This window comes from Lycorma delicatula, chromosome 1 (assembly GCF_047948215.1).
Source record: "Lycorma delicatula isolate Av1 chromosome 1, ASM4794821v1, whole genome shotgun sequence".
In the NCBI taxonomy this organism is placed as follows: domain Eukaryota; kingdom Metazoa; phylum Arthropoda; class Insecta; order Hemiptera; family Fulgoridae; genus Lycorma; species Lycorma delicatula.
In genome coordinates, this window is record NC_134455.1 from 43,259,244 (window position 1) to 43,272,345 (window position 13,102).

Below are 13,102 nucleotides of genomic sequence, written 5' to 3' on the forward strand. Positions count from 1 at the left end.
TAAAAATAAAATATAACAAATCACAATATTTTACACAGTATCAAAACCACCCAACCTAATATAAATTCTCTACTTTAAGAACAATGATTAGCAGACTACACACAACACACATGCACGCACGCAGAGAGAGAGAAAAACATTTGAAACTGGATTAGATAAAACAAGAAAATAATTTACATTCATCTAATATTATATTACACTAACTAGTCAGGGCTCACTCTTCCTGTCTGGCAGGAAACTATGCTCTCTGGATCTCCAAGTGTTCACTGTTCTCAAACTCGTAAAAATAATACTGATAAATAATAATTAATCTGTTCAATTTATAAAAGCTATTATATACTGTAATTTCTTCAGAGCAAGTTTAATTAGCATAGGACTTGAAAGTTTGAGTGATCTGAAGTATGCGGTTTCAGGATGTTGTTGACCCTCAATCTTAAAAGTAGTAGTACCTGGATATCTGTTCACAGACACACACAATAACAATGGCAATGGCTGTGTTGGTCGAGCTGTCGCGCTGTGTACTGTTATGTCTGTTCAATTGGAAGTGTGCTTTATTAGATGATATAAACGGAGTAGAGAAATAAGGATTTGCTTCACAAAAAATAATAAATTAGTCACAAAATTCTACCCTTCTATCAAAATCATCTCCACAAAATACATGAAGTTGTTTTATCATCTTGGCCGATAAATCTTAAATTTCAATTTCTCTAGTAAACTTACTCTGGATATTTTCAGACAGACATTTTTCTGGTTAATGTTTGTGACTTCCTTACTAATTCATCTGTGACAAGTTTGTTGTTTTCTAAAATATAACTAGTTCAGCTTACAAAAGTTATGATAAGTCAGTAGTGGAGAATTGTAAAATTATACAAAGGAAATGCTCAAAAATTGTTTTAATATAATAATAAAAATCTGAAACTAAATACGCATTCCGATTGTTAAAAAAAATCACCACAAATACAAGGGGAATCACTATAGGATAATGAAAATATAAAATCTCAAAATAAATGAAGAAAATATAACAGAAATATTAGTAAGGAAAATAAATTTTAATGCCATAAATTTATGAAAAAAACTTTTCATATTTAAAAAAAAATAATAAAGCAAGCATTCACTAATCTTATCAACTGACATAATGAATATAAATAGCGTTATGCTAACATACAGCTAAATGATTACTGAACTTTATTTTCTTTGCACTTAATATCTTGAAAATTAAACATTTGAGTAAGTTCCATTAATCTATCGAATAAGCTAATTTTCATTTTGATTAATTTTATTTATTTATTTGTTTTAATAGATGGTAGGGGGGAAAGCTTTCCCTCTCTTTTTCAGTTTAGCTTCTGGAACCAACATATGATAATTTCTTCAGACGATGATATGTATGAATTTAAATTAAATGTAGTCTTGTACCCTCTCAGGCCGATCATTCCTGAGATGTGCGATTAATTGATTAATTCAAAGTGATTCAGAAGGAAAGGGAAGTAATCTGAGGATTTATTTCAGTGCTTGAAATAAGGAAAAAATTAAATTATGCCTAGTGAAAGATTTCACCTGGATTTCAGATCCCCCCCCCCTGGTGAAATAAGTCATAATGAAATTTTTAATGCATTATATAAGGGTACACTTGATAGTTTTTTTTACCTGAAAGAACTATATCTCGTGTAGTTTTCATGTTCCCAAGGGAACTATTTCGAAAGTGATAAGAGTCCATGTTTAATTGGATTGTAAATAAAAAGTTTTTCTGAACCAGTCTCATTACTTTATTTACAGACCTTGTATGTCAAATTCATTTACCAGTACATCTTCCATCTAAGAATTGTCTTACTTCATTTGTAAAATTTTTGTTGGTCAAGTTGATAGTACATTCAATTTGTTTTGCCAATGAGAAATTTCCAAGCACTAAAGGAAATCCATTGTTTAAAAATTCCAGATAATTTCTCTCTGTGACATGTAGTTCTAGTATGAAAGGGTATGTCAGGAGGAGACCCACCCCTGTGCACACGATGCAACTGCCGCATGACTGTGCACCACATTCTCGTGGACTGTGTATGTTATTCGGCATTGCGTCATCAGTTTAATATACTCAGCAGCATTCGTGATGTCTTGGGCAATGATGGCAGGGTTTTAGAGCGAATGTTTCTCTTTTTGCATAGTACTGGGTTACTGCAAAGGATTTAATATACTTATATATGTTTTTCTGTAAGGAGAGTTTTTTAATAATTTTAACCTTTATTTTTGATTTGATTTTTTAGTTTAATTTTACTATCCAGGTTGGGGAGTTTTGCACAACCCATCAGGGTTAGGTAAGTTTTTATACTTTCTTTATTCTATTATTTTATCTTTAATGTTTTATCAACTTTGTCTGTGATATTAGTTTTGGGTTTTACTTTGCCTTCTTGGCTTGTTTTAGTTAATTTGTATTATATGATTAATATTACATTTACACCTTGTATAGCTTATTATTTCGGAGTTATATTGTACTTTTAATAATAACTACAGAGCGATGATAACGCCCAAGCGTATTTCGCCCACAAACAAAAAAAAAAAAAAAAAAAAAAAAAAAAAATGAAACGGCCTATTAATTGGTTGTCAATCATGCTACACCATTCAACGTTACTGAAATTTGATTCAGCTGCAGCATATGGGGTTTCTTCAGACTATCAATGTGAATTCCCTGAGTTGTTTATTCCATTATGGGTACAAATAGCTTCATCCAAAAATAGCATAAACAGAATTAAATTTAATATCCTTCATACTATACTTAGTGGACTTTTGAATCATGTAGAAATTCTTTGCATTTGTAGGACTAAGCTATACCACCTGAAGAATATTTTCCCTTTTATCACCACATACCGGCTGACGTTCAGACGAAACATGAGTGCTGGAAGTGTATAATTCTAATGAAATTATTAAAAATTCTACAAAATACTTTACTGTTTGGAACTACTCATCCAGGATACATACGTTGGTATTCTTCCACTGCAGCTGATGCTCTTCGATTGTGAAAATTGTACAAAAATATCATATCAGCATATTCTGACATGAGTGGAGATGCAGCATTTTTCAAAATGTAATTTTACGTTTTTAACTTTAGATTCCATTGTAAATACTTTAAAATAATGTAGGTAAAGTCTAGAGTATAACAAACACTTCATAACTTAATTCTCAAAAATAATTTAAAACACAATCAGAATTATGCCAAAAACAACTAAACCACTTAACACATTAACACCTAACAACAATTTTATGATAACAATTAATAGAAGTCAAATTAATTTCAAAGCATTAGTTAATGTTGACAAACTAATTTTTCAAAAGTCTACTAAAAACAGCGGTTTTTAAGTTTTTCAGATTCGTAACATTTTTCTGTTAAGTATTGTTTTTTAATAACAAAAGTTGATTTTTTTGTTGTTTTTCATTCATAGACTTTACTACATTAATTTTCTCAGAATTAAATTCTCTTAAGTTTTAATAATAAAATATACAATTTATTAGTCACTTAACAGAGTTATTGTTCTCAAACCTTAAAAAACGTGTTTTTTTATCACAGAATTTTTCTATTTAATTTGGATATTATGAAAACTACAGGAAATAAAATTCTGGGACCTATTTTATTAGATTTTTCAGTTCAAAATGCATAAGAAACCATCAAGTTTATCCCTTACATAACACTAAAAATTTCACTATGACCTCATTTCACTGGGGGAACTGAAATCCAGGTAAAATTTTTCAATAATCATAATTCTGTAACAAAGCGTTTTTGGGCATATATTTTGTATGAACTTTTTATCGTATTTCAAGCTCTAGAATCAGTTCCCTAATTATTTCCCTTTCCTCCTGAATCGCCAAGTATAAAGGAAAACATGGTGATAATCAAAATATTCATGTAGAGTTTTTGCAAATCTTGACATTTCATGACCCCCTCTAATACAGAGAACAAAAAACACAATTTTAGGTCTGAAAAATTTCAAATGGATATATATATGTTGATCTATTTTTTGCTTAACACTAAATTGGATGTAGAGCAATTTGCCACAATGATTTCTATATAATGATGTCATTAAATTTTTGTTTCAATTGGTTAAAGGAGCAGAAAGATATAGATCTCATGAGTCCTATGTATCTTAAAATTTTACTCAAATGATTAATGAATTTTTTCACATAATTTAAAGTGCGTTACATAACTAAGATACATTCTGATTATGTTTGGGCTTATTCAAACACGCCATAAAGAGATGGAACAAAAATAACTTCTTTCTTCTTTTGTTGTTTCTGGATTCAGGCATATTCCAGTAAATTAAAAAAAACAACTACTGCTTATATGGTGCTACCGACATAGAATAACTTTCTTTGTAAAATCCTGTGAGATTTCATAACAAGATTATATAATAAAACTAGTCAAGAGTATGCCAAAGCAAATCTATGGAGTACTATTGTATAGAGGAATTTTACGTTATATAACTTTGCAAGCATTTTAATTTTTTGAAAACGATTTTCCACCACTTACTACTTATGATTTTACTTCATTAATCATGTAGCAAAGCTCTTTTATTTTAAGTGTATGAATGAATAAATTTTCCTTCTATGTTAAAAAAAAAATTCAGTTAATTATTTAAGATACAGTATTGCAAAAACAGAATTTTGTAAATGTATCAACTGCATTAAAGTCTAAATAAAAATAGAAAGAAATTATTGGTGATGTTGCAATAATATGTATATTTTTTTCACCAGTCAGGTCAATTGACTGTTTTCAGAGATTTCTTTTTGTTGTAAGTAGTTTTGCACATTAATCACATAAGTGCAATTTCAATCAACATATAACAGTTATAAGTGCAGTTGCATTTGGTTAATTTAGATAGGAAATAAAGTAATTGGTAGAATTATATCTCATTTGTTTACAGATAGATAATCTTCTGTTACTGTTATTAAATGGGACAAAATCTTATAATATTTAAACAAGATAATGCTGCATAGTTTTTTAATGAGTATAAGCAAATGTTTATAAAAAATTCATTAACTTAAAAAAAAAGAATGATTAACAATATCTACATTAAAGACCATATGTCATTTTCAATTGTGCATTAACATATATGAAAAAATACATTCTTACCTTTTGTCTCATATAGTACAAAATAATCTTAAAAAAATATCCTTGAAAAGATTTGTTATCTAAAAATAAAACCACGTGAACTGCATGTAATTAATATAAATATATATATATATATATATATATATATATATATATATATATATATATATATATATATATATATATATATATATATATATAAGATTTTTAATATAAAAAAAGAACTTTTACCCTCATCAGCTAAAAAAGACATGTACAAAGTGAGCTATTGCTTTAAAAAGAATTTTAGGGAACAAATAGTGAAATAAAGCAACGAGCATCACTCTGCAACTGAATAAATCTGTAATCCCCTAATAATATAAAATAATAACCACAATGAGAGAAAATCACACCGCAATATAAGTATAAGTAGTTTAGATTATTTCAACAGAAAAATAAAAACAAGCATTACATAAATCTCTTCTTATAAAGTGTAGTTGCAACTAGTAAAGTTGCCAAATTTAATATATATGCCTTTTTTTTTTGGTAAAAATTTGAGTAATAACAAAATACTTTACTACAGGAACTTTGAAATACACTTATTTACTTCTTTAAAAGCTGTAAAAGTAACAGATATAAAGGAATGCAAAACAGAGTGATAAATTATGGCATACAGCAAAAAAAAAAAAAAAAAACTATAGGAGCTTGGGTTAAAAAGGTATTCCACAAATTAAAAAAAAGTTATGTTTATGTGTGTTGTTACATGTAAAAAATCATCATTCAGAAATATTAACTAACAAAAAACAAGTCACAAACATAATACATTAAAATAGAAACTGCTTTAGTTAATGAATAAAATAAATGAGAATGAGTATGCATGCACACACCCATACACATGCATGTGCATTTGTATACTGCAGATAAGTGGGAGGCAAAAGTGAACAGCAACTACAAAAACTTTTTAAAATTCTAACAAATGTAAAAGTTAAGAAATTTAAATAAATTTTCAATTTTTAGCCACATCCCCAAAATACTGCCAAACTGGATCCACCATCGTTAAATAACAATCTACAGAAACAATTTAGCTCCAAATGAATTTGGTCATATTTCTCTATATTTTTTAATTCTTTTCAAGACTTTCTATGTAGGGCAATTTCAGGCACTTTCTTGGACATTCTAGATGTACGGAACCACCAGGTTATTTGTTAGTTTTTTATTTCAAGACCCAACTAAGGTCTTAACTGAACCTAGTAGTATTTAATTAATAAGCATTTCCTTTGTTAGTTTTTGAAGATAATTTATTACTAAATTATAAATTCCAAACTTAATACAAAAAAAAGTAAAAAAAGCAAAATTTGATTTATTATTTAATACTTGAATGAAAGATTTATTGCAATTGTCTTCTACATTCAAAACCATGCTGTGAATAAATTTCAACTAATTAAGCATTTTTAACAACTAGAACTAATATGTAATGAATATTAATTTAAAAGTAAATAATTAAACTTGGAAGATAATACGCTAAGAATATGTATTGCTTAATTAAATAACTTTTTAAAAAACAAACATATTTTTCTTGAACATAGTAATATTTCAAATAGTTAAACATATTCTGCCTCATAAATTAAAAATCATATTAGTCATGACTGCCTTCAATAGTACATATAATCAATCAGAATTTTTATAATATTAAGAGATTGTATTTCTTGATAAACAATTTACAAATTAACATATTTATTTTCTGTAAATTGATGCAATCATCACATGAAAGTATATTATTACAACCATAAATTAATGGTTTTAAGTATTATTACAACCATTCATCCCAAATTCATACTTAGAATGTTTAACAAAGAACTTAATGCAATCATTTTCTCACAATGTGTCCTAGATGTAAACTAACGTATGTTAGATTGAGTATGTAATAATTAAAAATCAATTTAAAAAAAAAAATTGAATTTATAGCAATATATTGAATAGCATATATGGAATCTATATGAATTTACCAACCAGGCTCTGGCCTGTGGACACCCACTGTGGTCATCATCCTCATGCTTGTGAGAAAACTGATAAATAACAATTAAAGCCTATTCAATTTATAATAATTATCAGTGTACTGCAATTTCTTCAAAACAGTAAACTCCTGCCTTAAAAATAGTAGTTATATCTGGTTATTCATCTTTCATGCAGCTAAAAAACTGCTTTGCACAGTTCTTAATGTTTACCCAACAAGTACCACACGATGGTGACTATACTTCATTTGTCTTTTTATTTTATTTTATGTTTTTAGTCAAGTAACCGGGAGGCAAATGTAGTAGGTCATGTTGCACCCTTAGGTAAACGTGGCCGTGTTGGTTCAGCCTCTGCACTGTACAATATTGCACGTTTAAAGTTACTTTTTTTGACAACCAAAATAGGCATAAAAAAAGACAATCACATTTTTATAGAAAGTTTAATTTCAAACACTGCAAGAAGTATTCATATTCAAATGGACTAACAGTCTGGCCATAATAAATTTGAATAATGGCAACTCAAGCCATTAAAACAACCAGTATCTTAAAACCGTGAAAAATTTCATAACAGCAATAGTCCTACGTTCTTTCCAGGTATAAAAACTATATACAAAATTTCACCTTAATCTGGAGTAGTTTTTGCGTATTAACAGACTAGATTTTTTATATACATATAAATTTTTTTTCCAGCCTCTGCAAAGTACAGAATTAAATAACACTCTTTCTTACCTTTACTTTTTTATGTTTATCAAAACATGTTCGGGCCTAAGCCCATCTTCAATGATATTTTTTATTTTGTAAAAATTGTTTGTTAATAAAATTTAAAAACATTTAAAAAATTCATAACAAATATTTGTTCAAGAGAATGAAGAAGTATTGCAATAACTTAATAAAAAAAAAAAAAAAAATATATATATATATATATATATATATATATATATATATATATATATATATATATATATATATATATATATATATATAATATATATATATAAAGATGAGAGAATTATAAAATTTTCATGCCATAAAAATTAAGATGACTGAAAGCTAACTTCCATTTTATAAATACCTGCTCACTTGTAAATCCATAAAACAATCTAAAAATTTACTGTTATACAATTATGAGGCAGATTGTAAATTTGTACAATGTATAACAATAAAATGGAGGTATAAATTCATATTTTTTAAATACTTCACACATGTTCAATATAACTATCTTTATTGATATCCAGACATACTCCATTATATCCTATATGCTTTTAATCATACAAAAAATTTTAAGTTCTAACAGATCAACAGGGAGAAGAACACAAAAACTTTACCCTTCAGAAACCTCCAAAGAAAAAATTGCATGATATTAACTTCAAACTTTTCCAGCATTTTGATGTAAAAAGACACACTTCCTTATACCAATAGTGAGAATTTCCACCAGTAGAACATGTAGGATTTAACTTTCAATCTCTTATGAACTCGGCAAACTATTTTTAAGGAGCGAATAGTGAATTTGCAGTGGCTATGCACATAGGCTTGTTTAATGTGACCTATAGTCTCAACAGTTTGATCTGAACAACCCTATTAAGGAGCGGTTCACAACTAACCTTCATCCAGAAATTTTTCATATTATTTTAGATTAATCCTTCTGGAATTTGGCATGAAGTTATCAGTGCACTGTTCAGAATGTATGTAGAGTTCATACAACATTCTATCACACTGAAATCTCTCTCATGTTGATTTAGCATAACTTTTCAAACTCCCACTTAGCAAGAAACCATAGCTACAATTTCTTAACAGCATTTTAAAATTTTCTAACATTTTAATGTGATAAAATTTATATTAGTTTCATCATTTTTTAAATTATTTAAAATGATTCATTCTTTAGTAAATAAACCCAGTATGAATAAATTAAACAGAATAATATGAAATGAGTAAATAAGTCACTGAAAATAAAATAGTAAATATGATCCTGGGTAAGACTGTAAACTACATATCTTAAAATCTGATGGTTCAGGAACATCTTAGAGGTAAAATCTACAAAAAACAGTGTGAAATCTCAAAATTTAATAAACTTGTTCTAGTCATTAAAATGAAACAACATTGAATTCAATTTTGCTGCAGGATGTTTGTGTTCATTAATAAGCAATAAATTCATAAAAATAGTATATGAGAATAAACAAACATTAAAAAAAAAATACAGTAATTTATTTGGTCATATTATGACTATCCATAAATTGGAATAATACATGAATTATAACAAGTTTCTAGAGATAAAAGCAATCATCAGTTGTAATGTGGAGATATGAGGCGTTATTTAACAAATATGTCATACTTTTTGTTATAAAGTAAAAAGATATGTATATATATTTTTTTTCTTAAAAAGCTTTTTCAGGTAATTTTTTAAGATGAAACAAATTTTCCTTCAATAAAAAAATGTACAAAACAAACTAAATTTAAAATTGAATAGCTGGTAATGCAAATATATACTTTTTAAACAAAAAAAAAACAAAAATATATATATATATATATTTTTATATATACACTCATTAATGATGGAGTAATGTTGAGAAAGGGAGTATAAAGATATAATAAAAACCAAAAAGACAAGAGGTAATGTAAATAAATGTAAAAAAAAATCCAAGGAAAATAATAGCTTTTTCAGTTCTTTAAATGTTGATCTTTTGAAGTTAACTCAAATTAACAACTTGCTAAACATTAATTTGAAGCCAAATTCAAGCAGAATTAAAAAGTATTTCTTTTTATTTCAAATTTTAAAAACTTATTTTATTTTACGATTTTTAGTATTTTTTAATGAGTATGTAAAAAAAAAAAAAATACTGTTTATAAGAAAACAACCAGTTCACATCGAACATAAAGGCAGAAAACCTGCAGCTACTTACACAAAAGCAAGAAAAATTCAGAGAAATGATGCTAAATAACTGGTACAAAGTATTTGTTAAGGTAATCAGAAATGAAGGAATATATATGTATTATGTGTTTAAGTTTTCTAATCAATACTCTTTCATTTTCATGTAAAAATACTTTGAACAGATTTTAACAATATGCCTTTACAATTACAATTACTAAATTAAAATAGTAAATCATGATTACGACAAAACAAAATAATCTCAATCTTTGTAAAATATATCATTTTATATACAATTGTTTTATATTTTTCAATTTTCAAGACTTTCAGTAGGGAAATTTCCAGCACTCTCTTGTACATTTTAGGTGTGTGAAACCACCAGCTATTATTTATAACCTAATTTCAAGAACCAAAAATCAAGTAAAATTCAGTTATATGCCTGCAAATTTTTTAACATTTTCTATACACCTATACTGATGTAAATATTATTATATTTAGCATTTTGTTTAGTAAATTCTATATACAATATTTACATTCTATTTATACAGTAATTTTATATTTTAGTATAAAAATCCTAAATATAAGGTATTTCACTTTATTATAATTAGTTTTAATGAAATTGAACATTTTATACTGTTATTAAACCACAATCTTATATACACATTATTGTTGCAGCCATTTAACACTTGCCTTCCAGTACATGTTTAATCGATTGGCATCTGGAAATAGGCTTTTCTTCCACATAAATTCACATAAATCATTTGTGAGCAATTCCCATAATGTTGCCTAAAAGATTTTGCAACTTCCCACATTCTTTCAAAAGTATTAGCGTGTGCACCTGATATGAAGTCTATGAACTGTTTGGTGTGGTTGACAGTACTATGTTTGTAATGTTAATTCCTGTTCTAAATTATATGAGCTGTGGGTGCAATGCGATTAACAGTAATAGGGAGCAAACTATCTACTTTTCTATTTTCTACAGCAAACAAAAAATACTCACCTGTTTCACTGCAAATGTCTCCAAAAAACCTATTGCTGTTTGTGAACCTGGCCAACATTATATTTGTGTTTTGTAAATAGTCATTCACCAATTACCACAATCAACCCTGGTCCTCCTATTACTTTGGATCTTTTTAAAAGTTTAGCAGCACACACTTCTCACAAATAGTAATACCAATCCACATGTTGTGGTTCATTTGCAATTAACACTTGCAGATCTTAAAATTCACTATTTTGTACCTCAAGCTGTAAATGTTTATTGAAAGTATTGTTGTTGTAAATTGTACAGTTTTCTTGTTTAACGATACTCTCCCACAAAGTACTCTTGGGTGATTTAACAAGGGATTAGACTGTAATTGAACATCTTCTCCACAATCAGTTTTATGGCAAGCCAGCATTCTCGACTTTTAGTTACACTTAATGTAATGTTGTGTCCATTATTACATGTTTTCTCCTTTAACAAAATACTACACACTTGAAAGAAAGAAATACATCACTCTTTAGATTTACAATTAAAAATATTAATTAAACTGAAAATATCACCAGGAACCTGCATAACTTTTCACAAAATCACAAACTGAATGCAATAACTCAATATAGGTAATGAACTGACCTAACATTAGATTGCATATGAACTGATCAGCATGCTTATTTCAATAATGTGATTACGTAATGTCGATTCACTCCCAGAATACCAGGAAACACTTATTATTAATGACTACTAAGTTTCTTTATTACTATAAAACACATTTATATCAACATAAATATACAGAAAATGTTAAAGATCTGTACGCATATAATGGAATTAGACCAAATCTTCCACAGTCGTGGAAGACTGTGGAAGGACTACAAAAGGCCATTATATGCCTATATAATTCTATTGGTCTATTAATTATAGACAATGTTTTTATTTCTCTAGTGTCTTAAGAAGGTATCTACCCTTTAGTCTTAAGCCACTTTCATATCGATACACATTGCTTCTCTGTCACATATGTAATTAAGATATCAAAACTCCTAGGCTACCTACACGATAACATTGTGAGAACAATTGAAATAAATGAAAGAAAAGCCTGAATATAGTTATCCTAAGAAGAAATGCTTAAACTAGTGAAACTGATTAAAGGTATCAAATTACACACAAAGTACATATGAACAAATTACTTATCTAATTCATTTCATCCATTTTTTTGTTTTCCAGTGTTTTAAAACAAATATTTACACCATCATTCTCTAATAAATAGCAATCTATGATCACAACTTTAATTTTTAAATCATTAATTCCCAAAATTAAATCTGTAATTTCCCACAAAAATATCAATTTTAAGTATTTTATTAATAGAATTATGCTGTTCTTTTCATTTTTAAAATACAAAGAAAATGGAAATTACACATAATTGTGGAAGAAAAAATGAATTGAAAATAATGAAATATTTTTTTACTAAATAGCTTTTTTGAATTTTCAACAACTTAGGATTCAACTAAGAAGAATGTTAAAGAATTTGTTACTTTGTTAATTTTTTTCAACTGTACTTCAAATCAAGCTAAGGATATCAAACTACTGATTCTACACACTACCTAAACCAACTATAATCTACATAATAATTAAAATTATAAAAATTTACATGATGAATTGCAAAATAAATAAAATAATTGAGTATTACATTATGTAAAAAAAAAAAAAATGTTTAACATTCAAGACATAAAGAGGGAATGATAGTGAAGAGTAACAATAAATGAATTTCATCTAAGCCCAATATGTGACCACTAGGTTTAAAACAGATGTTATAACTATACAACATGTCAATGCACTTGATATGTAGTTAGCTGTACAATGGAACACCATCTCTACACATATAACTGCACTCAACATTAACATTTTAATATGCTATTTTTTTATAATATTACAACTCTTCATATATTGAAAAGTACCATAAGCCAGGGTAACATTTTGGTAGTGCTTTCGCTTGGTTAGGTCAATAAACTATAGTGCTATATATTTTTTTTTAACGCATATATAACAGATTGCAATATTTTTTTATTTTAGGAGGGAACCAACTTTATTTGATAATCCATTAGATCTTCCATCTGATTTCAGCCATTAGGCTAATTGTGTATTCACTAGGCTGATCTATACATAGGCAGCCACCCCCACTCCAT

General features: G+C 27.5%; 1 protein-coding gene across 5 annotated transcripts in view; it reads right to left on the reverse strand.

The window, feature by feature from the left end:
* The window catches only part of LOC142317691 (TATA-binding protein-associated factor 172-like), a 143,208-nt gene that overhangs the window by 114,447 nt on the left and 15,659 nt on the right, over nucleotides 1-13,102 (reverse strand). The window contains exon 1 of one of the 5 annotated variants that reach the window (XR_012754771.1): nucleotides 10,947-11,034. The exons of the other annotated variants lie outside the window; for them this stretch is intronic. The gene's annotated coding sequence lies outside the window, so the exon portion shown is untranslated. Of the gene's footprint in view, nucleotides 1-10,946; nucleotides 11,035-13,102 lie in introns of those variants that run through there. 5 annotated transcript variants of the gene reach the window in all.